General features: G+C 44.5%; 1 protein-coding gene and 1 long non-coding RNA gene across 2 annotated transcripts in view; one reads left to right on the top strand and one right to left on the bottom strand.

Moving 5' to 3' along the window:
* The window catches only part of GRIN2B (glutamate ionotropic receptor NMDA type subunit 2B), a 1,039,682-nt gene that overhangs the window by 658,862 nt on the left and 355,862 nt on the right, over positions 1–24,958 (top strand). The window lies entirely within an intron of this gene.
* LOC141098697 (uncharacterized) overlaps positions 1–24,958 on the bottom strand; it is a 142,786-nt gene that overhangs the window by 50,890 nt on the left and 66,938 nt on the right. Inside the window, exon 2 of the long non-coding RNA XR_012234316.1 lies at positions 7,532–7,611. This is a non-coding gene — a long non-coding RNA (uncharacterized lncRNA). The remainder of the gene's footprint in view (positions 1–7,531; positions 7,612–24,958) is intronic.

Below are 24,958 nucleotides of genomic sequence, written 5' to 3'. Positions count from 1 at the left end.
ATCAGAAAGGCAGAGAAGAAGAATGGTGAGAACAGTCAAGGACAATCCACAGACCACCTCCAAAGACCTGGAGCATCATCTTACTGCAGATGGTGTCACTGTGCATCGGTCAACAATACAGTGCACTTTGCACAAGGAGAAGCTGTATGGGAGAGTGATGCGAAAGAAGCCGTTTCTGCAAGCACGCCACAAACAGAGTCGCCTGAGGTATGCAAAAGCACATTTGGACAAGCCAGTTACATTTTGGAAGAAGGTCCTGTGGACTGATGAAACAAAGATTGAGTTGTTTGGTCATACAAAAAGGTGTTATGCATGGAGGGTAAAAAACACAGCATTCCAAGAGAAACGCTTGCTACCCACAGTAAAATTTGGTGGAGGTTCCATCATGCTTTGGGGCTGTGTGGCCAATGCCGGCACCGGGAATCTTGTTAAAGTTGAGGGTCGCATGGATTCAACTCAGTATCAGCAGATTCTTGACAATAATGTGCAAGAATCAGTGACGAAGTTGAAGTTACGCAGGGGATGGATATTTCAGCAAGAAAATGATCCAAAACACCACTCCAAATCTACTCAGGCATTCATGCAGAGGAACAAGGAACAATTACAATCTTCTGGAATAGCCATCCCAGTCCCCAGACCTGAATATCATTGAACATCTGTGGGATGATTTGAAGCGGGCTGTCCATGCTCGGCGACCATCAAACTTAACTGAACTGGAATTGTTTTGTAAACAGGAATGGTCACAAATACCTTCATCCAGGATCCTAGGAACTCATTAATAGCTACAGGAAGCGACTAGAGGCAGTTATTTTTGCAAAAGGAGGATCTGCGAAATATTAATGTCACTTTTATGTTGAGGTGCCCATACTTTTGCACCGGTCAAATTTTGTTTAAATGCAGACTGCACATTTTCTGTTAGTACAATAAACCTCATTTGAATCCAGAAATATAACTGAGTCCATCAGTTATTAGATATATGAAACTGAAATAGCTGTTGCAAAAACCAAAACTGTTATAAAGAAAAAGGGTTAACATTAATAGGGGTGCCCAAACTTTAACATATGACTGTATATATATTATATGACTGTACTAAAAGTTAGTAGGAAAGTTGCAGCTAGGAACAGTGGAGTTCAGAATCTGGCCACTAGGGGGAGACATAACACCAGGGATGGTCTGACAACAGTCTGGAAGGTGGGCGGAGAAAGTAGGGGATTTCCAGACTCAGAGGATGAAAAGGGGAGGTTCTCAGACCTAGGGAGCTCTGAGAGAGTGGGGTCGCCCCTGGAAGACAGCGGAAGGAAAGGAGAGCCTGGGGTACCAAGTGGATAGAGAGCTGGGAACCAAAGAGAAGTAGGTGTGGCAGCGGGTGGATGGGCTGAGTAGGTGATCGCTGTGGCATAAGGCAGGTGCAGTGAAAGAGGCTGAAACGATGTCGCACTGGGAAAGCGGAGGAGGGAAGGAGGAAATCTGTAACAGGTACCCAGGCAGGTGTATGGAAGCTGTCCGAAAGGTTGCTGTATTTTGGAGAAGAATAAATGGTTTTGTGTGAAGCACTCCTGGCTCCTTACTCCAGTTTTTTCGTTCATCGAGGGAAGGATCGAAAACTGCATCGGGAGTACGGAGTGTGTGGTAGGGACCACCCACCGTCGGCACACATACTACACATATGATCCCCCTCACTGCCTCACAATAGGGAACAATGCAGTGGTGTGGCGCCCCTGAGGGTTCAGGCGCCACAGAGGTACTGCACCGCCTCCTGAGGTGTGGTACCCCACTATCCAGGTAAGGTGGAGACACCTGATCACACTCCAACACTCACATCCCACACACACACACCAGTAGTGTAGCAGAGCAACCTTTGTGGCTCCCTGCTTGGAACACGAAGAGTGCTGGGAGGTGGGTGAAGCTTAGACTGCACAAGAGAGTGGGAGAATATTAGGAAAAGGTCAGTCTGTGAGAGAAGATGCCCAGAGAGGGATGGAGTGAAGAAAGTGCTGCAGCAGACTCCTGTGACCTTGAGCTGCTGGCACAGGAAAGAGCCATAGAAAGCATGATTCTTCAGAGGGAAGAAATTTTAGTATGGAACGTAAGGAGAAGAGAACTAAGGACTAGGGTCAGAGCAGAGCCCTTCCTCAAGTTTGATGCGCATGGCCGGGGTCCGGTCCCCGAGGTTGTATGGATACTGATGTTCCTGCAGCAGACACCAGAGGAATAGAAGTTCTCACCACATTATTTCCACCTAAGACTTGGGGGCACAACAGCAACGTGAGTGAGCCGGGACTTGATAGCAAGGAGTACCTGAAGCAGGCTACAGCTGTCTGCCGTACAAGTAGAGTTCTAAGTAACATGAAGAAGGAGGAACTTGAGTTTAATACGCAACTACAAGTACTTCAGATTAGGCGCTAGTGTGGAGACATTCAGAGAAGGCACATGTTGGAGGAGTGCTGGAAAGGTGTACTTTACCTTGCCCTGGAGTTGGCTGAGCCCTGACCTGGAGGACACGGCACCGAAGTGGGCACCTGTATGCGCCACAGACTGAGTAAAGCCTTGGAACTACATGCCCTTCTGTCCTCCACTTATTCTTGCGCCTTACACCCGACTTTGCTACATCTACTTCTTTACACCATCTCCCCACTTGCCAACCTCATCTACTCTGCCCTGGGACTACAGCTCCACCTGTGGGGAGCTTCAACATCATTGCTGCACCACACCATCTGTCCCAGAGAAGCAACCCTGCAGCGCTGGTCTAACTGACCAGAAACCACAGGTGGCGTTACGAATCATCTCAACAACTTTATCCCCATCACTCTACCCCTTTTACATTGACCGCCTGAGGCCACGGACCGGGTCACTGCCACTGTGACATCTCCCATTGAAATCAATGGGCCCGGCACCGAGTACCCCACAGCCTCTGGGGGCGAGTCAGTGGCCTCCAGGACAATTCTTTGGATCTGTCTATATCCTCTGGAAGACTGAAATACATGATTCAACTTTTTTCTTCACTCTACACAGGGTAAACACTCCCCATTGGGCCTCCAGAATCCCATTTACCTTGCAGGATATTATGGGGTATAGGGTGGCATGACCCTTATCTTTACGTGCTGGATCCCATAGTCTTCCTCTGCATCCATCTCAGCTCTGTCTGGGTGCAGCTTGGGATTAGGGCAGGCAATTCTCCTTGAGGGGGTGACATCCATGACGGGATTGGGTCACATAATCTTCCTCTCTGTGGGGTAAACAGCCATGCTGGATTACACTTTCTGGATCCCTACTGTCTCAGCCATCTTGCTAGTCTGGACTTACATACTACCCTGCTCTACAGCCAGTGGCTGGAGATTTTTGTGAATATTGCTTCTTCCATCTTTCTGTGTCTGTCTAATTAAAGGACTTATCTGGGACTTTTATTATTTTTGCACAAGGGGCTAAGAACTAATAGGCAGGTAATTGCTAACTACCTGCCTGTTCTGCCCAGCGACAATTTCTGCCGGCTCAGAGCAGTCTCATTTCACACCTGCTGGAGTGATCTCTTCTGCTTTGCTCAGGTGATAGAGCATCACTGCCAATGTCATGTTCATTGACAGCTGGCTCCCCGCTACCTAACTGTGGGGAGCAGTCTGTCAATCACTGTCATCTGCAGGGACACCCTATGGACAGAGCAAAGAGGAAGAGAAGGTGCTGCTCTGTCAGTGAGATATGAAATTAAGCAGGAGAATCGCCACCTGAGCTGGCAATGATCGCTCCCGGACCTGCTGATTAGTTATTAGCCTCAAACACAAAAATAATACAAGTCCTAGTGACACTAGCCTCACTATAGTGAGATTAACACTTTAGTATGAAATCTGATTTACAGATCAATAGCATATAAAATGCCTGCCTGTAACCCCCACATTTTGGGGCATTACCCTTACAGTAAGTTTATGACGTCAATCACGTTAGTAAACATCTTTTGTACAGGCTTCCGCAGAGAAATATGAGGCCAGAGCCAGTATTGGCCTCCTCCAAGTTGAGTTTTGGGAAAGTTCCTTCGCTTTGCCTTCATAAACAACTGTAAATACTGTAATGTGTATTTAGGTTGATTTTCCATCATTTGTAACATACATTGGCACAAACGCTCCTGTTCATGGTTTTATTGAGATTGCCAGGTTTGATCCTGGAGGACTATGTAATTGGTTAGGCTACTTGTAACATAAGGGTTTTTGTTGACGGGCCAAGCCATAAAGGTTTGCACGATATTGCGCCACCAATGCGTTAAAGGGGTTGTCTGGTGTAGAATGACAAGTTTGCACTCCGTGTGACTGTAGACTTGTGACTCCTTGCAGTGCGCACACTGTGCGCTGTGAGGATTCGCCGGTGTCTGCGCCAGTATACAATATGCATACTCCCTGGAACATCCCATCTAGTGGGTGCGACCTCTCTTAATACAGAGCACTATAAGGTTGAACTTGATGGACCTGTGGCTTTTTTACAACCTATATAACTATGTAAGCTCCCTCTGGTTAATGCAGCTTTACAGAATCTCATCTGGTTATTCCAAAGCTCCAACTCCTTCTTTGAAATCTGGACTGATGCAGGTGAGAGTAAGTAAGTGCAATTAATCTACATAAACCCTCTCAGCATGCTGACTTCTATACGGATGATAATTCTGTAATTCTACTACGTAATTGTATGTAATAGCCAAGATCACCGCTTTAGCCTGCTAGAAATATTCTGCATTAATAACTTAGCTACTCTAGACCACCAGGAGTATTACAGAGTTTTGGCACTAGCCAATAAAGCCACTACTTAGAGCGGGTTTGCACCACCTGACTGGTGTCGGTAAATGACTGCCGGTGTGCTACTTGTTTGCTGATGAGTGGCCAATTAATAGACCGTATACACACACAGACTCCATAGCCTTTCAATTACCGATCGTTCTGTGCACATCTGCTTTCTTTGTTCTCAGCAGCACATTTCTTATTTACGTTGGACAAAATGTTACTGAAAATAATGATTTTTAAAGGGAATCTGTCATGAGGTTTTTGCTATGTTGTCTGACAGCTACATGATGTATGGATAGAGGCCCTGATTACAGTGATGTCACTTACGAGGATTTGTTTTCCTGCTTCAAAACAATCAGTGTTTTATCAGCAGAAGATCATCACTACAGGGCAAGCTGCAATGTGCCTGCTAGTCCAATCATGCCCCAGCACTGATCAGCAGCATTCTTTCAATATACAATGTACACAAAGCTGAAAATCAGTGGTTTGGATGGGGGTTATAAACAGATCAGCATTCAGAGCTCTGCTAAAACTGCAACAGATTGAACTGATTTTATCATAACTGCTGCACCTAGTAAACTAAGTAATACATCCCTATAAGCCTATAATCAGGGTCTCTGTCCCTACATCATGCTGCTCTCAGATTACATAGCAGAAACATGCTGACGGATTCCTTTTATGTCAGCCTAAAATGATTTCACCCTATGAACAAGCTTTTTGCTTAATTGTACAGCGTTTTGGTCTTTCACGATAATCATATAGAATAAATCCAGCTTTAGAAGTATGTGACAGAATTTTGTATAGAACGTTGACATTTGTAATCAAGTACATGTTGGCATCCTTCTGGTGAGGACTGACTAATTTGAAACCCACTCCCAAAAAAATGTAATGATTTCACTTAGGTCTTTTCCCAGCAGCCCGTGTCACTTTCATGTAGCCACTTTCTCCCACATTGGAGTCTTTCTTTTGCCCCTCCCCCGAGGAACATCATTGTCCTTAGACACCACAACACACTGACCGCTGATTGTGCACACCAGTTTGTTTCGGAGCTGTACTTCTTTCACCAATGTCTGCAGAAAACTTTGATAGAATGTAACTTTTCTTCATTGTAACACTATAAATTCATTTTTGGCAGCGTGTAACATTCGCTCTCTCATCTGCACATTCTGTACATGGAAACAAGTTCAAAGCCAGAAACAGGGCTTGAATGAGGCTTGTGTTTTATGTGGCATTTTAAAGCAGTCTTTGAAATTCCAACAGACTGGTTTCATTAAATGCATTCTCATTATATCTATTCCCCTCATGCAGAGTTCCTCCGGGGGATGGGAACGCGAACTATATTCTAACTAACAAGCCTAATCTGTTTGTCTGAGGAAGGAAATTTTGGGTTATATATTCCTTTTGCTTTGGGTTAAGAGTTTCTTTGAATCAAAATTATTCTGCTGTTTTAAGACTCCGGTGATTTTTGTATTTTGGTCAAAACTGTTTGAGATAAAAAAGAGTTCTGTTCAAATGACACAATTAACCCATTGTGTACATACAGGGGTTACCACTTGGGCCGTTAGCCCCCCCTGGGACATGTCATTAGACTGCTTGATCACAGTCTTATTTTCCATGAAAAAAAAACAAAAATCAATCTCAAGACAGTATTTGTGGAAGCATTCAAAGAATCTTTGGCGGAATGTTTTCTTACAAGTTCCTTCAGCAGAATAATGACTACAATTTATACCAGCCATAATTCTGTAAGTCCACTTCAGTCATAGGCTCGACTGTATGAAAAGTTACAACTCTGTCATTACCGGTGTTGTTCACTACTCAGACATCCCCCTAGTAAAAAAAAAACAATTCTTATACTCAAGCCCAGTGTTACGGACTGACCTGGTTGGAGTAGTGATATTGCAACCAATAGGGGCAGCAGCAGGCAGATAGCATAGTCTGGAATAGGCAAGGAGTCGATACACAGGAACAGCAATGTAGTTTGAAGGAATAAGCAGGAATCGTAGTCAAGGAAGCAAGGGGTCGTTTACCAGGAGCAGCAGTGTCGTTTGAAGGAATAGCAGGAAGCTTGACTAGAGGCAGGTTGCTCAATAATCATGCAAGGAACTGAAAACAAGGCCAGGTTTAAATAGGGTGTGCAATCAGAATGAACCAATCAGGAACTCAGGGTGGTAACCAACGGAAACTCAGGGAGGAGACATCAACAACATAGGTACGAGCATTTGGATAAGCAAGGAACTGTCCAGCAAGCTGAATAGCTTAGAAGGAAGAGCCGCCAACTGGTGCACAGGAGCTGCTTGGTTCGAACCCTGACACCCTATGCCTGCACCTTTCCAGCAGTGTTTTCACTGGCAAGTCTGGAGATTATGTGACATTGCTATATCATGTGATCTCTGTAGCCAATCAGGGCTGGCTTCACTCTCCCCACCACAAATTATGTCTGTAGAAGAGGAGAGTGATTGGCCAAAGGGATCACGTGACATTGTAGAGCCAGTACCGCCACTGCTGTAACGGCCCCAGCACTGAAGGTGTGTATAAGTATTATTATTATACTGGGGGGGCACACAGGGATTCAGAAGATGGTGTCTGAGCAGAGGAAAGTTAAAGTTCCACCAAATGACTTTACCTGTAGCTTTTGGTAAAAGTTTTACTGACTGTATCATGCTGACAATAAAAGAACTGCCGTGATAGCCCCGGGCAAGTGAGCTAGAAGGGGCTGCTGCATAAAGGCCACAGAGGTTAATTTGTGGGGTGTCAGAAGGAGCAGGTATACTTACACTGGCTGAGGGGGAAGGAATGATCCTTGGAACGCTCTTTCCTGATTATCTTGCTGTCTAAACAGGCTGCCCATCACCTACTGAACAAGAAAAAAGGGTCTGAATACTTATGACCATGTGATTTTTCAGTTTTTCTTTTTTAATAAATTTGCAAAAATTTTTACATTTGTGTTTTCAGTCAAGATGGGGTGCAGAGTGTACATTAATGATAAAAAAAATGAACTTTGTTAAATTTACCAAATGGCTGCAATGAAACAAAGAGTGAAAATTTTAAAGGGGTCTGAATACTTTCCTACCCACTGTAGAAGCCCTCATACATATAAGGCTGTGTGCCCACGATCGGGATATAGCAGCGTTTTTGGACTCGGCTTATTTTCTCTACATCCAATACACAGCGTTGTAATCACGCAGGTAAATCTGCATGTGTTCAGTGAACCATTTGGATTTACCGCATAGAATGAATGGCGATGGGGAGACTAGCGTCTCCGCTGCAGATAGCTGATATGCTGCGTCTCGTAACCCCACCCGGCGGGTGAGTTTACGCAGTGTCCAATAGAAGCACAATGGGCATGGGATTCTTATAAATTCAACCACTGTGCTTGTATCCTATAACACAGCGTTTTGGACGCAATGCAAGGTGAGCTGCATCCACAACGTTGCTATTTCAGATCATGGGAAAGTACCCCAAGATAGATTTCAACATATGTATTTTACACACATTTTGGGCTGAATTATGTCTGCCTTACATTTATTCCTCTCTTAATTGTGATTTTCTGTTTTCAATGAAAAGGTGCACTAAATGCATGGCCTAAGTATAGAGGACAGACCATTTGAAATAATCACCTCAAATGATCCCTTGTGCCCATTACAGTAACATTCAGCTTTATCCTAAGGCCTCTTTCACACATCAGGTTTTCGCCGTCAGGCGCGATCCGGCGCTTTTGACAAAAACCGGATCCGGCGAAATGCAATGCCGGATCCGGTTTCCCCCCCATTGACTTGCATTAGAGCCGGATCGAGCCGGATGGCCATGCATTTCATCCGATTTTCGCCGGATCCGGCAAAGTGACGCGATCCGGCGTCTGGAAAAAACGGCTACTGTAACGTTTTTTGTCTCCGGCGAAAAAGCCGGACACGCCGGATCCGGCGTGTCCGGCTTTTTCATACTATGAAAGCCTATGAGCGCCGCAATGCGCCTGATCCGGCGACAGCCGGATCCGGTGGCCGGATCCGTTTTTTTTGGTCTGAGCATGCTCAGTAGCTCTGCCCACAAGACATATATAAAAGCAAGACAGTGGGACCCTCAGCCACACACAACATGCCACCCAAGCCAAGAACCAGGAGCAGGAGAAGGCAGCAGACATCTGCAGCAGCACCATCAGCACCACCCCAAATGGAGCAGCATGCTGAACAACGGGAGGGGAGTCCAGCAGCAGATGAGAGACGGTAATTATCAAATCCCCCATTCCTCCAAACTAGGGCTATGGAATATCAAGATATTCATTGGCCCTTTGTTTCTCTTTATTCAACAGCCGCCCAATAGCTGCAGCAGCAGCAGCAATGGCAGCAGCAGGAACACCACCCACAGCCATGGAGTCTGGCCAGCAGGAAGACAGCACATCTTCTTCTGGGAGCCCTCCCTCGCATCGTCAGCGTTTGACGGTAAGTTTTTATTTCCAAAATCCATCATCTCTGTAATATATGTCTATTCATTGCCTTTTATTTCAAAACAGGAATCACAAGATGAAGAGGAGCTCCCAGAAGAAGAAGGAAGGGGTGGACAGACACTTGGAGTGGGCTCACAATTGGTATGTTTTTTGCATCAAACGCAGAAACACAACATCACACTACACACAACACATAGAAAACAATGTTCTGCAGACCACACACAGCAAACAAATGCCTACATCCAAAGACATAACATTTTTTGTTTTCTTCTCTAGTCTTCCCAATCTGGTGCTCGGCCAAGAGGTCCTCGCAGTGCCTCCCAGGGTCGTCGGCGACAGCAACGCGGCGGTCACCAGCGTGTAAGTATAAATATTTTTGCTTTGTTTTTTTGCACTTTTTATTTAATTTCTTTTGTGGAGGCTAATTATGTTATTTTTGTCTTTTTCTTTAACAGCCTTCACAGCGTGCTCCCGACTCTGACTGTGAGGATGGAGGAATCGATGTGGACCACCTCATCGATCTCGTCAGAGAAAGGGAGCCGCTCTGGAATATGGCTGACTGCCGCCACGCTGACCTGATCGTTACCCGACGACTCTGGGAGGAAATCTGTTTGCTCCTTGTGGACCGCTGGGAGGACCTCGAAGCTCGGGCCCAGATTAAAGAGCGTAAGTATATACAGTACCGGTTGCTTGATTTAAACCAGTGTTTCCTGAACTCCAGTCCTCGTGGTCCCCACGGATCATGTGTTCAGGATTTCTATTTACTTTGGAAATCCTGAAAACATGACCCCTGGGGACCATGAGGACTGGAGTTTGGGAAACACTGATGTTGTATACTAACCACTTTGTCCTTTCTCGTTTCAGGGGAGAGAATTGTGAAGCGGTGGCGGTCTGTGAGGGATCGTTTCAAGAAGGAGTTCAATAAAGAGATGCGGGCCCCGAGTGGATCTGGAGGACGCAGGAGCAAGTACAAGTACGCACGAGCCCTGTCGTTCCTCCGGGATACAATGCTCACCAGAAGGTAAATATTACACACCACATGTGACAAAAAAATGTTTAGATGTAACTTTTTTTTTTCAGCCAGGGCCATACCATGTCACTATTTTAATTGTTTTTTTTTCTCTTTATTCCACAGCACGGTGAGCAGCACTCGGGAGCCTGCACGATTGGACCCTTCTGAGGCGATCCCTGAGGAGACCGGCACCAAGGGACACTTCGACCGCCCCGGTACATCTGCACCTTCCCAGCCTTCCCACACATTCGACCCATCTGTCCCATCCACCAGCACAGGAGCATCGTGGCCGCCTACATTACATGAAGCTGCTGGTGAGGAGATCGCTTTCCCTTTACCCCACCCTTCTGCCCCTGCCACCTCTAGTACACCTGCGGGTACTGGGCGGCAGCGGCAGAGGGGTCAGGAAAAGAGTTATGCGCCAGAGTTCTTGCATCTGAATGCATCTTTCCAGAACTGTCTAAAAGTCTTGTCAGAGCAAATCTCCGCAGGCTTTCAGCAGATCAACTCCAGCATTCTGGAGGTGAAGACACTTCTGCAAACCATGCATTCAGAAGCAAGATCTTTGCCAAACCACACCTTTTTCAGGTCTGTTGTGGAGCGCATGGCAACACTATCTCCTACCCAGCAGATGCATGTAATGCATTCGTGCCACGGTGCTCTACAGCAGGTTACCTCCCAACCTCCACCTCCCACCACTGTAGTTCCTCCACCTGCACCCCCTCCAGCCACTTTCCATCCTCCCCCTCCTATTACATACCAGCAACCTCCCCAGTACCAGCAACCTCCCCAGTACCAGCAACCTCCCCACTTCCAGCAACCTGCCCCGTACCAAACTCCTTCCCCGTACCAAACTCCTTCCCCATACAACTTTCCATCAACATCATCTGCTCCTACAGTTCCTGCCCAACCCTCCACTCCACCGCCCACCACCTCTTCTGCCTCCCACATGTCCACCCATTCTGTAGCTTTTTCCACACCATCACCTCTAACTGTTCCTTCCCCACCACGATCCCAGTCCTCTCTCCACACTCCCATTGTCGAAGTGTCCCGCAGCCCCTCCAGCAGTATTTCCACCCCACACTACACAGATTTATGATGTGTTTTGTAATAAAAATGCCCAGTTGGTTTCAAACCTTTATTAAAAAAGTTTTTTTTAACTTTAAAAACAGTTTACAAAAAAAAAATATTTTAAATAAAAGTTAAATTATTGTTTACACTGGTTGTCTGTCATTTCTTTCTGCGGCAAAATATGTTTAAAAAAAAGGTTAAATACAGGGTATTTAAAAGGTAAAAAGGTATTCAAAACCAGGTATATAACTGTGGGTAAATTTTAGCTTTTTGCCACAGTTGTGTTCCTGGTTGTGTTTGAAGCAAAGTATTTCACCTAAAAAGTTGTGTTTATTGTTGGTGATTTCCTAACAATGTACACAACTTTTGTTAAAAGGTGAAATACTTTGCATAAAACACAACCAGGTACACACCTGTGGCCTAAAGCTAAAAATAGAGACCATGACAAGATAGCCAACTTTGGTTGGCAAAGGTATATACTGTTGGTACAGAAGGTACACAAGTTTGGTTAGGGCACAAATCTTTCACACTCTGTCATCCTGCCAGTGTACTCTGCCTTGAGGTGACATAAAGTATAGTGCAAAATTGTCCCTCATTACTGAAACCGTCACAGAACTTCTAGTGGTAATGTCATGGTAATCTTGCAAGGTGGTTTCTTCAGAGGTGTCCTCAATGGAAATGGGTTCCTTGCAGATAACAAAATTGTGGAGTACCACGCACGCTTTGATCACCTCGTCAACAGTTTCTGTCTTGAGGTTGATCGCAGTCAATAGGACCCGCCATTTGGCTGTCAGAATACCAAAGGTACATTCAACCATTCTTCTTGCTCTTGTGAGGCGGTAATTAAAAATGCGTTTTGTTCTTGTCAATCTTCTGCTAGAGTACGGTTTCAAAAGGTATTCTGACAGCTGGAAGGCTTCATCCCCTACACAGACAAATGGCATAGGTGGACCAGATGTTTGCGGCAGCGGTCTAGGTGGTGGGAACTGGAAGGTGTTTCCATACAGTTTACGCCCCATGGCAGACAGTTTGAAAACTTGAGAGTCATTGGAGCGGCCATAGGCCCCAATATCAACCGCAATAAATTTGTATTCCGCGTCAGCGATGGCCATGAGGACAATTGAAAAATATTTCTTGTAATTGAAATATTCCGATCCCGATCCGGCTGGCTTTACAATGCGGATATGTTTCCCGTCCACAGCGCCCAAGCAGTTGGGAAACTGACATATCTGTTGAAACTTGTCAGCAATTTCAATCCACCTCTCTGTTGTGGGCTCTGGTAAAAACTCTTCAGCTAAGGAGTCCCACAGTGCACAGCATGTGTACTTCACTATTCCAGATATAGTGGAAATCCCGAGTCTGTACTGGAAATGCAGTGACGAAAGGGATTCTCCAGTTGCAAGAAATCTGTGGGGAATTAAAAAACAATAAATTAGTTTTAAATCACAGCATTACATACCAAAACTCAGCTATAACACTTGGAGATACAAACTACCACCAACAAGATTGCAGTGAAAGTGTGCTCTGATGCGATCACATCCAATAAATGTGGCTTACCTTAAAGTCACCATCAGACGCTCTGCGGGTGAAACAGAGAAGCGGCAATAGGTGTCCGCTTTTCTTATGAGGTGTGCAATGCGCTCCACCAAGTAATCAAAATTCTCCATTTTCATCCGAACATATCCAAAAAATTTATCCGGGTTTCGTCGAAGGTCCATGCAGAGTGTAGAATAGACCCCACGCGTCATTCTCTTGGCTGTGATGGGGTGGATCCACAAACGTCGTCTACGATGCCTGATGCGCTGCTGTCTTGCTCTCTCCTTCTCCAGAACAATCACCCTCAAACGATTCGCCTCCGCTCTAAAATCCGCCAAATTCTTCAAAATATTTCCAATCACAACATCCATCTTCGCCAGTAACTTGCTCTTCTCTCCAACCTGCACTTTCTCCTCTACAACCTGTCAAAGAAGGGCTGTAGGAACACGCTATATATAGTTTTCCAGTAGCCAATCCCGTTCGGAAGGCCACAAGGGTCAATTTTAAAAACCGGATCCGGCGTAATCCGTTGAAAAACGGATAGAAAAACGGATGAACCGGATGAGACGGATCCGGTTTTGTCTGTCAAGAACAAGACAGATCCGGCAGAAAACCGGATCCGTCACATCAGGTTTTACAAAACATTTTCCGGATCCGGCATTCCGGCACGACGCCGGATCGCGCCTGACGCCGAAAACCTAATGTGTGAAAGTAGCCTAACAGCAGGTTTTCCAATATTCGGATTAAATTACACCACAGTCCGCTGTGTTTACCTATCGGGTCCGCACCTAACACCATTTTCTAGCTAGGGAGCCCCATCACTTGGATTTCAGATGACTAATATCCGCACTGCATGTCACTTACACATTTCCAGATCACAACTACCAACAAGGCCAAGATCTCTTGTAGAAAAATCATGTCTGTCCAGATTGTGAATCACATTCTTTGTTTTTACTATCTACCTGAGATGAGTTGAGGTTTGGGGCCAACGCTGCAGATGTGTGCACTCAGCGAATTTGGTCAAGGACTCTGATGTTATGAAACCTCTTAATAGGTTACAGTTGACATTCCAAACATTGATGGCCACACATATCAGGGACATCTCGTGACAGAGTGATACAAAATAAATCACGCTATTTTAAAAGCTGACCTTCAACACATATAGTAGGTAGGGTCAACCAAAATGGCAAAAAAGTCTGTAATATACATTAAATGCCTGGAGCCAGGCTAGGTCTCGATTCCACTTATCTGGACATGCTGCTTTTTTTCCTTAAAAATCTGATTTGGCAATGGGTGCTGCACAAAATGCACAAATTTGCATTAGTTGCCTTCAGCTCAGGCATAAAGGGCCATGCCCTGCTAAATCACTTTAGTCCACCATAAAAAACAAAAATCAATACTTGTCTCCAGCAGCTATCCCATTTCTGTGATGTCGGTGCTGCTGTAAGGGGGATAGAAGATGATGGCGAGTTAAATTACACAGTAAGGTTTATTACTGTTTTAATGTTAATATAAATTTAATTTTATCCTTATGGCCGGGTTGGGTCTTGGTTTTCCTGGAGGTTTTACCTCAAGACCGTCCCCAGGGATTGGGGAGGTCTGTCCATAGTGGAACCATTGCAAGGCATAGGGATTTAGTTGCAGCAGTTGGGATAAGGTATAGCTAATAGCTTGGGAATCGCCCACATAAGGGAGGGGTTAGATCTGATAAAAATGGGAAGCACTTCCTAATGGAGAGAAGGGATTCAGTCAGGTTCAATGAGACAGTGTCAATGTTCAAGTTCAAGTACATGATGCGATGGGTCCTAACAGTACCAAGCTTCCAAACAGGAGGGCACACCGAGGGTCTAGCATAGATCCACGGACAGTCCAGGGCCTATGACCCGGAAGAGGCATTGGAGTTCATGCCTCATTCTCTCCTAAGAGGAAAAGGGCAGTTGGGGAAGAGCAAGAGGAAACAGTGGTAGGCCTCAGGAAAGCTGGGTTGCCAGACAGGAAGTACCTAGTGCCAACAGGAGCTGTTGTGGTGGGACAGTTTGCGAAGACTGGAGGCAAAGCCTAGAGATGTATTGTGAAATGGGAATCATAACCGGAGAGGGCTCTGCCCCATACTGTACCTGAACTGTACTGTAAAACCGAACCTGTTGAACCGGAGTCAAGGTCTCCTGGTGAGTGTGTTACTAATCCCGGTCCCAAAGACACAGGTGAAGCAGAGGCCTTCAGCCCAATAGTGAGTACAGAACGCATCCTACAGCAGAACACACAAGTTAGATTCCTGTTTAGAAGATGAAGAAAACTCCGGTCTGTACCCCCCTTCAGTGCTGTGCTGATCTTTCTCTTCCATCAAAGCTTATATCCGCAATGATGGAATATAGAAGGGTTACAGCCAATCAGGGGTCATTGATTGGCTGCAGCATTCAAAAGTGACAAAACAATTTGAAGTGACTGGTCAAGAATAGCAGCACCCATACTGTAGCAGCGCTATTGCTGCGGGAGGTGAGTAGCAATTGTTTTTATCTTATTTGTATCAATTAAGTGATTAAGCAGACCTTGTCCAGTAGTGGATAACACCTTTAAAAAAATAAAATGATGAAAGCCTAGTTGTATATTTGTGGGGTCAATAATTGGAATATTGTCCTGTTTGATAGATGGTGCTCCCAACAACCCATGAACATTGGTCCTTAAAATTAGCTGGAAATGTAAGATCTGCTGGTAGTTCACCGATCTCTGGACATTTCAATCTATTGAGGTGAATTGCTGGTCTTCGTACTGTAGGTTGTGAAGTTTTGCATTTTAAAAAGGGATTTTTTTGTCCGTCCATTGTGCTACATCACAGCAATGCCCGACAAATTGTAAAGGGCCTGCAATACACAAGCTTATTTTGCAGATCTGCTCCCACCAAATAGAGAATGACTGTGTTATACATCCACACTATGGAGTAAAATACATCTGTACGTACATTAGTCACCTACACTGGTGTTCACACCATGCTGGTCTCTTCGTAGGAAAGAAAAATCAGCAATGCAGATGTGAGCTGTTGCGCTAATACAAGCACTTCAGCTGTCTCTGATATTGATCTTTCTAGGAAACAGATCATTCGATCGATACAATTATTACTGACCCAAAGAAAGGTTACCCCGGGGTTATTCTCATGCCTTTATCACACAGCGTAAACCGTGATCAATATGAATTAGCAAAAGAGGATAATTTACGATGACAAATCATCAGACTTCAAGTGAGAAGTGGCAACTTAATGCAGAGATGCACTGCACATCTACATACAGAAAGACTTTCCCAGACAGTATTGCATTGAATACTTTATCTAGAAACCTGTATATTGTTAGCGGCTCCCCACGGTGACTGCAGACAGCCAAAATTTATTATGTAACTAGATGGCTATGAATTAGGAAACTGCAGTTGCGATTTTTTTATACAAAACCCCAAATGATGAGCATTAAATTTTATATAAATAAAAGTATATTTTGGAGGCAGATTGGGTGCTATTTCTTGCTTTGGGGCCTGATTGTTCCTGTGTATTGGAATACTGAAATACATCAACAATGACTATTTAATCCAATGCCTCCTGACGGCCTGGTGTCTGGAGGGTGCAAATTATTTGTCACAATACTACAAGAGCAGTTTCCAAACAACTAGGTGCCCATTTACACGAGCCGCCTATGGATGATAAATGACCTAAAGATGTAGCCATTCTTAAAATGACAAAGACATCACAATGCAGAGAGATGATGATTAAAGATTTCCTGGAGCAGAGGAGTGTCATTCATCACCTAAGAATACAAGTTCAATGGCTTTGTTGTGTTTTTCTGCATAGGGATGTGGACTGTCTTACCCTGTCCTGTCCATGAAGACAACAGAAGCTCTATGTGAATACCGTCGTGTGGTTTTATATGAAAAAGTAACGTTTGTCTAATGTAATAGAGGTGGCACCGGAGATCTAGTCCCCTTCCTCTCTGAAGAGACAATATGGTGATGTATATGAGCATAGAATAGGATAAGATTAGGACAGCATAGGATATAAAATAAGGGTACTAGGTTAGCCGGTAGATAGTAAATGGTTAAGGTTAGGACTAGTGGTGATAAGAAGGGGCACAGTACTGGTTAGCAGGGGTTCAGTGTCAGCCAGTGAAGTGTGGAGTGGGTTCACATTCAGGTGATGGGTTGCTAGGGACTGCACGTCTTGTGCCAGACAGACAGTGGGAGGCATTACTGGAATCCCGAGAAATCGCTCCTGTCACTTCTGGAGCCTAAGGTCTGGCATAGGGTGTGCCGGACACATTGTGCCCTCTAGAGGGGAAGATGGACAGAGACCCATAAAGACGGAAGGTTATGGCCGGTCCCGGGTGCACTGTCAAGGTGGATGAGAAATCCGTGAGACTGATAGAATCAGTTGACTTGGGGGTAGTCCAGGACGAGCTATCAACAGGACTGAAGAGTTGTTGTGCTAAGAAGGAAGAAACTAAATTGCTGTGTCCTATCCCCACCTGATGAACTTGGACTGTTTAGTAAAAGTTTAACTGTTTCAAAGAACCTGTTGTCCAATGCATTGTGTGCGGCGGCTCCTGAGGACAGAAGCCTGAAGGCAGCAGAGGCCTGCAGCCTACAAGTGAGTGTGATGTGCCCCACAACCAACAGCACACTAGGACTGGGACATCCATTGTCTGTAAAGTGCCAGAGCGCAACCGGACAGCTCAGTCACAGCACTTTACAGTTGACATAGTCAGCAAGATCGATCCATGCATCAAGAAAACTTGAAAAATGCGGGGATGGATCCAGCTGAAACAAAGATGGAGCTGAACACAGATGATATGATGGCAGTGAGTGGCATGAAATGACTAGATGGAAATGTCCATCATGGGCTTACCAGAAGAGAAATTGCACGATAGTCCGTCCAGCCTAAGAAGAGGCTTGTCCAGAGAGGCCGGCCCAGATTCGAGCCCCCACCACAATCTGTGCAATTTTTTTAGCATAATTAAACTGGTTTAAGTGTGATATTTAAAGAATAACCATCTTAATATATTAAATCAAAATGTTAGGTTGAACAATAAATAATGTTCAATAGTTGCCTGCCCCTGGCCCAATGGATATTAAATCAGTGGCCACTAAAAGAATCACACCACACAAAGTCGGATGTAATCTCTCTTTGATCAATCTATGGCACAGCTCCAAGAGAGCAAGAGTGAGAGAGAGCTTTATTGATTCAAACAGGTTTTTATGTCCCTTGTGAGGGGGCTCGGTTAATTCTAAAATGGAAGTGTACGGATGCATTCCATTGGTTAGTGGGTTGGGCAGTGAGCTGGTCTGGGCGGATCCATGAGGTCGTCAGGCTGGGGGTCATCGTGGGTGGATCCATGGAGCACATGGTGGTTTGGCCAAACAGGAAATTCCAATTCTATGAGCACACGGTATGAGGTGCTGGCAGCCATCTTTAGTGTCACACTTTGATCTGAAAAAGCTCATGTAAGGTGAAATAATACACTTGAGGTTAATTAAGTATTTGATCTTAAGGCTCTCCTCAACAGCATTTTATAGCACTGTGTCATACAATTGCTTATTTTGCCTTTCTACCCAGTAAATATTTCTCTTTTCCATTAGGTCTATGACTACATATGTGTAAAAACAGAGCAGCTAAATTTTTCTAACCTGTATGTAGAAACAGGAAGTCTCTTTTCCCTGCATAAGTCAACATTATATCAAATATATAGAAGAAAAAAGGCGAAAAAAAGTCCAATACAAAGGATTTATACAAAAATACAAAGATAACTTTATTAACATAGATCCAAGGTATAGGAAACAGTGAGATAAGAGTCAATAATGACCATAAAAAGCACATGGGCAAAAAATGGGGCACATGCAGGTATGTGACCACAGGGATAATAATGATTACAACAATAAACAATACGAAATTTAGAAAATCCTACATCATCCCTTAGTAATACAAACAGCCAGTTATGATATATATTGAGGCCCATAGGTATCATTTCCCCCTGTGGTGGAACTTACCAACACACATACTCTACACTTAACATGTAAGTATACAAACAGAGTTTTAACTACATAATATTACCTCAGACTGGTCGATGGTGAAGGTCCTACCTGGTTGTACCCCCCCAACGCACGTTTCGGCCAAATGGCCTTTATCAAGTCAACATTATGCCAACAATCAATCACTGCAAAGTCCCTGGCAGCCCAGTCTCTCACCCTCATGCCTCCTTACCCAGCTGCTCTGCTCCTTCCCTCCACCAAGGACTTTTCAGTAAGCAGAATTCTAGTTAAAATGATGACTCATGCATTGAAAAGAGACGTCCTGTTTCTACGTAGAGCTTAGAAGGATTCATTTAGCCAGTTTTAGTTAGTTTTTAATCATGTGATGTAACAGACATAATGGGAAACAGAACAATTAACTGGGTATAAAGGCCAAATGAGCAATTGCATGACACAGTGCTATAAAATATGATGACTTGCAATATATTAAGACGATAAAAATTTTGATCAGAGTGCTTCTTTAAGTATCCATGTGATCACATAATTTTAGCACCTTTTTTTGTTTGTTTCTGTGATGGTTCATTTATGATTTGGGATAAAATAAGATTTTGGAACGTGTGATCATTTGAGGATTGTTAATATACAATTGTTGTGAGTTCATTTTCCCCTTCATTACTGAGGCCCGAGGAACTCCCTCTTCTGGTAAAGAAAGGTAGTGAGCCTGATTATCAAACACCTGAGGCGGATGATGATGACTGGCTGAGTGGAGTTACTGACTGGATATAAGGCTGCCGACGCCCTTCTGCCCTGCGGGTGATTTCTCTGTGGGATCCTTGGAGACCAGTCTGAATTCCTGCTCCTCTAAAGCTAAGTTTGCTGCTCGGCCTTTTGCTTTGGTGCTTTGACTTTGTTTTGCTTTGTTTTTCTGGATTTCTGCCATTCCCTGCTGGGGTGTGCTGAATTCATTTAGCTCTGTCTTCTGAAAATACCTGAGTGCTGATTTAGTTTTTGAAGCCTAGCTGCTTCAGGGCCTTTTTCATATCAGCTTGTTGGCTTATGTCTTTGATAGGGTTTTGGCAGATTGCAGACAGCAGCCTTCCTGTCCTTTCCTATCTAGGTAGTTTTGGGCCCCGTCTTTGCTCAGTCTATCTTTCTGTCTGTGTTAGTATTTTCATCTTGCTTCACTGTTATTATATGTTGGGGGCTGCCTATTGCTTTGGGATCTGCTCTGGGGCAGTTTAGATTTCCCCTTTCTTTCTTTAGGCCTATGTAATTCTCCGGCTGTGATCGAGGGGTCTAGGGCATCGTAGGAACCCCCCACGGCTACTGCTAGTTGTGTTGATAGGTTCAGGGGTCTGCAATCTGATAGTTGCCAACTTCTCTGGTTTTCTGGACTTAGCTTGTATTTCTGCTTTTGCCTCCTACGGTGACTCATTCATAACATACAATATTGTAATATCTTACCAGTTTTTTGGATTTCCTGTCAATGTCTTGTGACAGCAGAATGGTTCTTTGCTCACATCCACTAATCATCTCATGCACTATGCATACACTTAGTGTTACATGCCAGTATCACGCTTTCTTATGCTCGCTGCCTGGACCATACATACAGGGGGCATGTATGCCGAGATCTCCGAGCACTACCTCTGCATCATACAAGTCCAGTATTTGTATATTCTGAAGTGTGCGGGTATGTGTCATGATCCAGGTTGGATATGACAGGTTTTGAATAAGTAACCTTTTATTTCCTTTGAGCTGGTTGCTTGGAGTTGGTTTTCCCCCCGGTGGCAGTTAGGGTCATTGCACTTGATGTTTGCTTTGCCTTTTGCCCCCGGTGGTCACTGGGATTATAGCAGCTTTTGGCCCCGATCATTTGACCATTCCCTTTTCCTATATAGGGTCCCATGGTCTATGAGCTGTTGGTGATATTGGTCTTTTCCAACGATCATTGGTGAAGGAAGGAATGAGAGGAGTCCTGGGTAGGCTCAGTCAGAATCCTGGAGTGGCAGCTATGGTGTCAGCGAGGAGTTCTTGCAAAGCTTGGAGGAGTGGCAGCTATGGTGTCAGTGTGGAGTTCTTGCAAAGCTTGGTGGAGTGGCAGCTATGGTGAAAGCTGAACTCAGATGCTGGAAAGCTGCACTCGGATGCTGGACTCTTTTGCTGTAAAACTGCATTCACATTCGGGACTCTGTTGCTGGAAAGCTGCACTCAGGTGTTGGATCCGATTGGAGGAAAAGATGCACTCAGGTGTCGGACTCTGTTGCTGGGAGCATTAGCAACAGAGCAAAGCTAAGTGGTGCTTCCCTGTTTGTCACTTTCCTCAAGTTGTGTTTTAGTGCAGTGGTGGGATTAGTTTCTGCACCGTCCACTTCACTAGTAAGGGATTGGTTCAGGGCGAGCTAGGGATTTCAGGTATACTGATCAGCGCCCTGTGCGGAACCGACCTAGGGATAGTTAAGAGTGTAGAGACACTGACTCAGGGGAGTGCAGGAGGTCTCCACGTCCCCCTTCCCTATCGCAGGGCCACCATTGTAATTGTATTCCTGGTTTTCCCCTTTATTCTGAAATTCGCCCTGCTGGAGGCGGTGTATCCAGACATACGTGTACTACTGAAATTCGCCTGCTGGAGGCGGTGTATCCGGCTGCACGTTCTATTATTTAAATTCGCCCTGCTGGAGGCGGTGTATCCAGGGTCACGCGTATCATAAATTCGCCCTGCTGGAGGTGGTGTGTCCAGTCACACGTGACCACGACAGGTATGTATTCTGAAACATAACTTCTAAACCTAAAAAAATCTCCGTTTGATCATTGGACCATGACATACACGGGCAACATTCTTGCATCCTCATTCTTCTCGCACTCCGTGGGTAGATGTTTCCATGGCTATGCTATCCTTTATGCTTCTGAAATTACACGCTCTTTAAATTGTTAACCTATTAAGGTATAAGCGGAATGGGATTTGGGGTCCTGTAGACCTGTAGTGTTATTGTGCCTATGCATCATAGATGATGATTGTCATAATTATACAACTACGGTAATATTTTCTTAATGCTGCATTATAATGTAGAAACGCTGCACTAAATTACCTGCTAAATATTATATGAGGAATTAGTACTATATAATTGTGTGGCAGAATACCATTGCACTCATTACATTTATTGTTACACTTGTTTGCACACACAAATCTAAGCAGCACGGATAATTAAATCTTAAATGGTAAAGTTACGATACTCCAGCAGGTTGGGCTGAAAATCTTGGGTTTGCAAACCTTGCTCCGGGTTCATTTGAGGACATTGAGGAGGAACCTACAGTAAATGTCCTGGTTTTGCCCTTCCAAGAGGTTTATAAATGTGGGAATTTACAGGGAATGTGTCACTTGGTTCATCGATTAGCCTGGCTAAGGAAAAGAGAAGCCTCGGATGGCGCTGGGTAAGCCGTGATTCACAAGCCTCCTGTCTGACAATCACAGAATAAAGACCTGCCTGCTGGACCAAAATCTCACTAAACTGTTCTCACATCTGTTTCCAGTGATTTTATCAAAACTACACCAAGCAGTCCAGCGGCACATTGCTATAATCAGGGTCTCTGCCCCTACAACATACTGCTCTCAGATGGAGTAACTAAAACTTGGTGACAGATTCCCTTTAAAGAGGTTGTCCCTTAAAAGAGTCTACAGACATTACGGCAGGGGATCACAGCTGATTCTTTTTGTGAGGTAAAACATTTCCTTGCCTGTTTTTAACCCCTCTCTGCCATTGGACGTAATATTTTGTCCATATGCCCTGGGACTTAATTCTCATGGGCCAAATAGTACGTCATAGGCGATCAGCCACGCTCACAGGGGAGCGCAGCTGATCGAGGCCGGGTGTCAGCTGATTCTCACAGCTGACACCCGGCATTAATTGCCAGGAATGGTCACGGACTGCACTTTAACCCCTGGAACACTGCGATCAAACATGATCGCAGCGTTCTGGTGGCATAGAGAAGCATCACGCAGGGAGGGGGCTCCCTGCTTGCGACCCTCAGAAGACAATGTGATCGCATTGTTATGTAGTTATCCCTGCCTGCAGACCCCCGGATCCAAGATGGCCACGGGGTCTTTCAGGGTCCTGCAGGGAGGAGGCTTCTCAGTGCCTGCTGAGAGCAAGACCTGAGAAGCCTTCTTCACTGCCTGTCAGATCGCTGATCTGACAAAGTGCTGTGCAAAGTGTCAGATCAGCAATCTGACTTTATACAGTGATGTCCCACCCTGGGACAATGTAAAAAAGTTTAAAAAAAATACTGTGTAGACCTGTTACATGTTTTCTGGAGCTGTCCTACAGTGATGGCTTTCTGGTCTGAGATTTCCTCTACCATTATTTCTAAACTCACAGGTTTTACATTTACTCTATCACCTCAATTGGCCTTACTTTCTCTGGATACCAAATGCTTAGATAGAACTCTGCAATCTATTGTCCTACACATTTGTATGGTGGCTAAGAACTGTATTGCCTTTCATTGGAAAAGCCCCACCTTACCCAATTCTAGTTTCATAATCAAATTACTCTCTCAACACAGAGCACTGGAACTTAAATTTGCTTTATCTAATAATAGTTTTGGTAAGTTTTACCAGAAATGGTCTAGGTGGGACCAGGCCTTTCCACCCTCACTAGTCTAAATAGATCTAATAACCAGATTTTAGGCCTATGATATGTTATGTCGTTGCACTGTCTCTTCTGATCCGTGTATCTTTATGACTTTATGATACTGCTATTTGTCAAGGGATGATTTCCCTTGCTTTTCAGGCTAAAATGTTGCTAGCCTTTAACTATATGTTATGTATGTTCTGTTTTGAGTTCTCCTTCCCCCTTCCTTCCCTCTTTCCTCGTTCCTTCCCCCCCTCCCTGCCCTTCCTTCTCCGTCCCTCCCTACACTTTAAATTTAAAAACCCAATAAACTGTTGGAAAAGAAAAAAATACTGTGTAAAAATATATATTTTTTAAATTCCTTTACGTAATTTCTTTACGTAAATAAAAAAATATAAAAGTACACATTTAGTATCGACATGTCCGTAACGACCCGCCCTATAAAACTGTCCCACTAGTCCCTTCAGTGAACACCGTAAAAATAACTAAAAAACGAGACAAAAAACAATGCTTTATCATACCGTCAAACAAAAAGTGGAATAACACACGATCAAAAAGACGAATATAAATAAACATGTGTGGCGTGGCTAAGGGTTGTGTAATCGATGGGAGATATGTGTCTCATAGATGGCTTGTCTCCATAATGTAAGGCATAATAGATGTTGCTTTATTACTGTTTTGCAAGGCCCTGTGGTGAGGTCACAGTCACGTGACCAGTCAGCTGGGTTCGTGGATGTGGCTACACCCTTATAATGTGGCCTGCTCCTGAACCAGGCAGCTGTATGTGAGGAGGAACAAGCCTCCTATGTGTGCTGAGGCTCCAAGACTGAGCCGGAAGGAATGGACATTTGTTTTTTTCTCTTGAGCTGAAGGCTGTTTCTTTTGGTGATCTGATGCTTTGGTTTATGAAGCAATAAACTCTATGAACTTTACATGGAACATGCCTCCTGATTGTCTCCTGCAGCACCTGAGCGAGTGAAATCCCTACACATGGTACCGCTGAAAACGTCACCTTGTTAAGGGTGAGTTGGGGTTAGGATTGGAGTTAGAATTGGGGGGTTTGCACTGTTTAGGCACATCAGGGGCTCTCCAAATGCGACATGGCGTCTGATCTCAATTCCAGTCAATTTTGCACTGAAAATTCAAACGGCGCTCCTACCCTTCCAAGCTCTGCTATGTGCCCAAACAGTGGTTTACCCCCACATATAGGGTATCAGAGTACGAGTCAGGACAAATTGCACAACAACTTTTGGGGTCCAATTTCTCCTGTTACCCTTGGGAAAATAAAAAATTGGAGGCGAAAAGATCATTTTTGTGAAAATAACTTTGATTTTTTTATTTTTATGTCTCTACATTATAAACTTCTGTGAAGCACTTGGGGGTTCAAAGTGCTCAACACACATCTAGATAAGTTCCTTAGGGGGTCTACTTTTCAAAACAGTGTCACTTGTGGGGGGGTTTCCACTTTTTAGGCACATCAGGGGCTCTCCAAACGCAACATGGCATCCGATCT

The sequence above is a fragment of the Dendrobates tinctorius genome, unplaced genomic scaffold (assembly GCF_039654945.1).
Source record: "Dendrobates tinctorius isolate UK_male_01 unplaced genomic scaffold, ASM3965494v1 ptg000094l, whole genome shotgun sequence".
In the NCBI taxonomy this organism is placed as follows: domain Eukaryota; kingdom Metazoa; phylum Chordata; class Amphibia; order Anura; family Dendrobatidae; genus Dendrobates; species Dendrobates tinctorius.
This window is presented reverse-complemented; position numbering and strand designations above follow the sequence as displayed.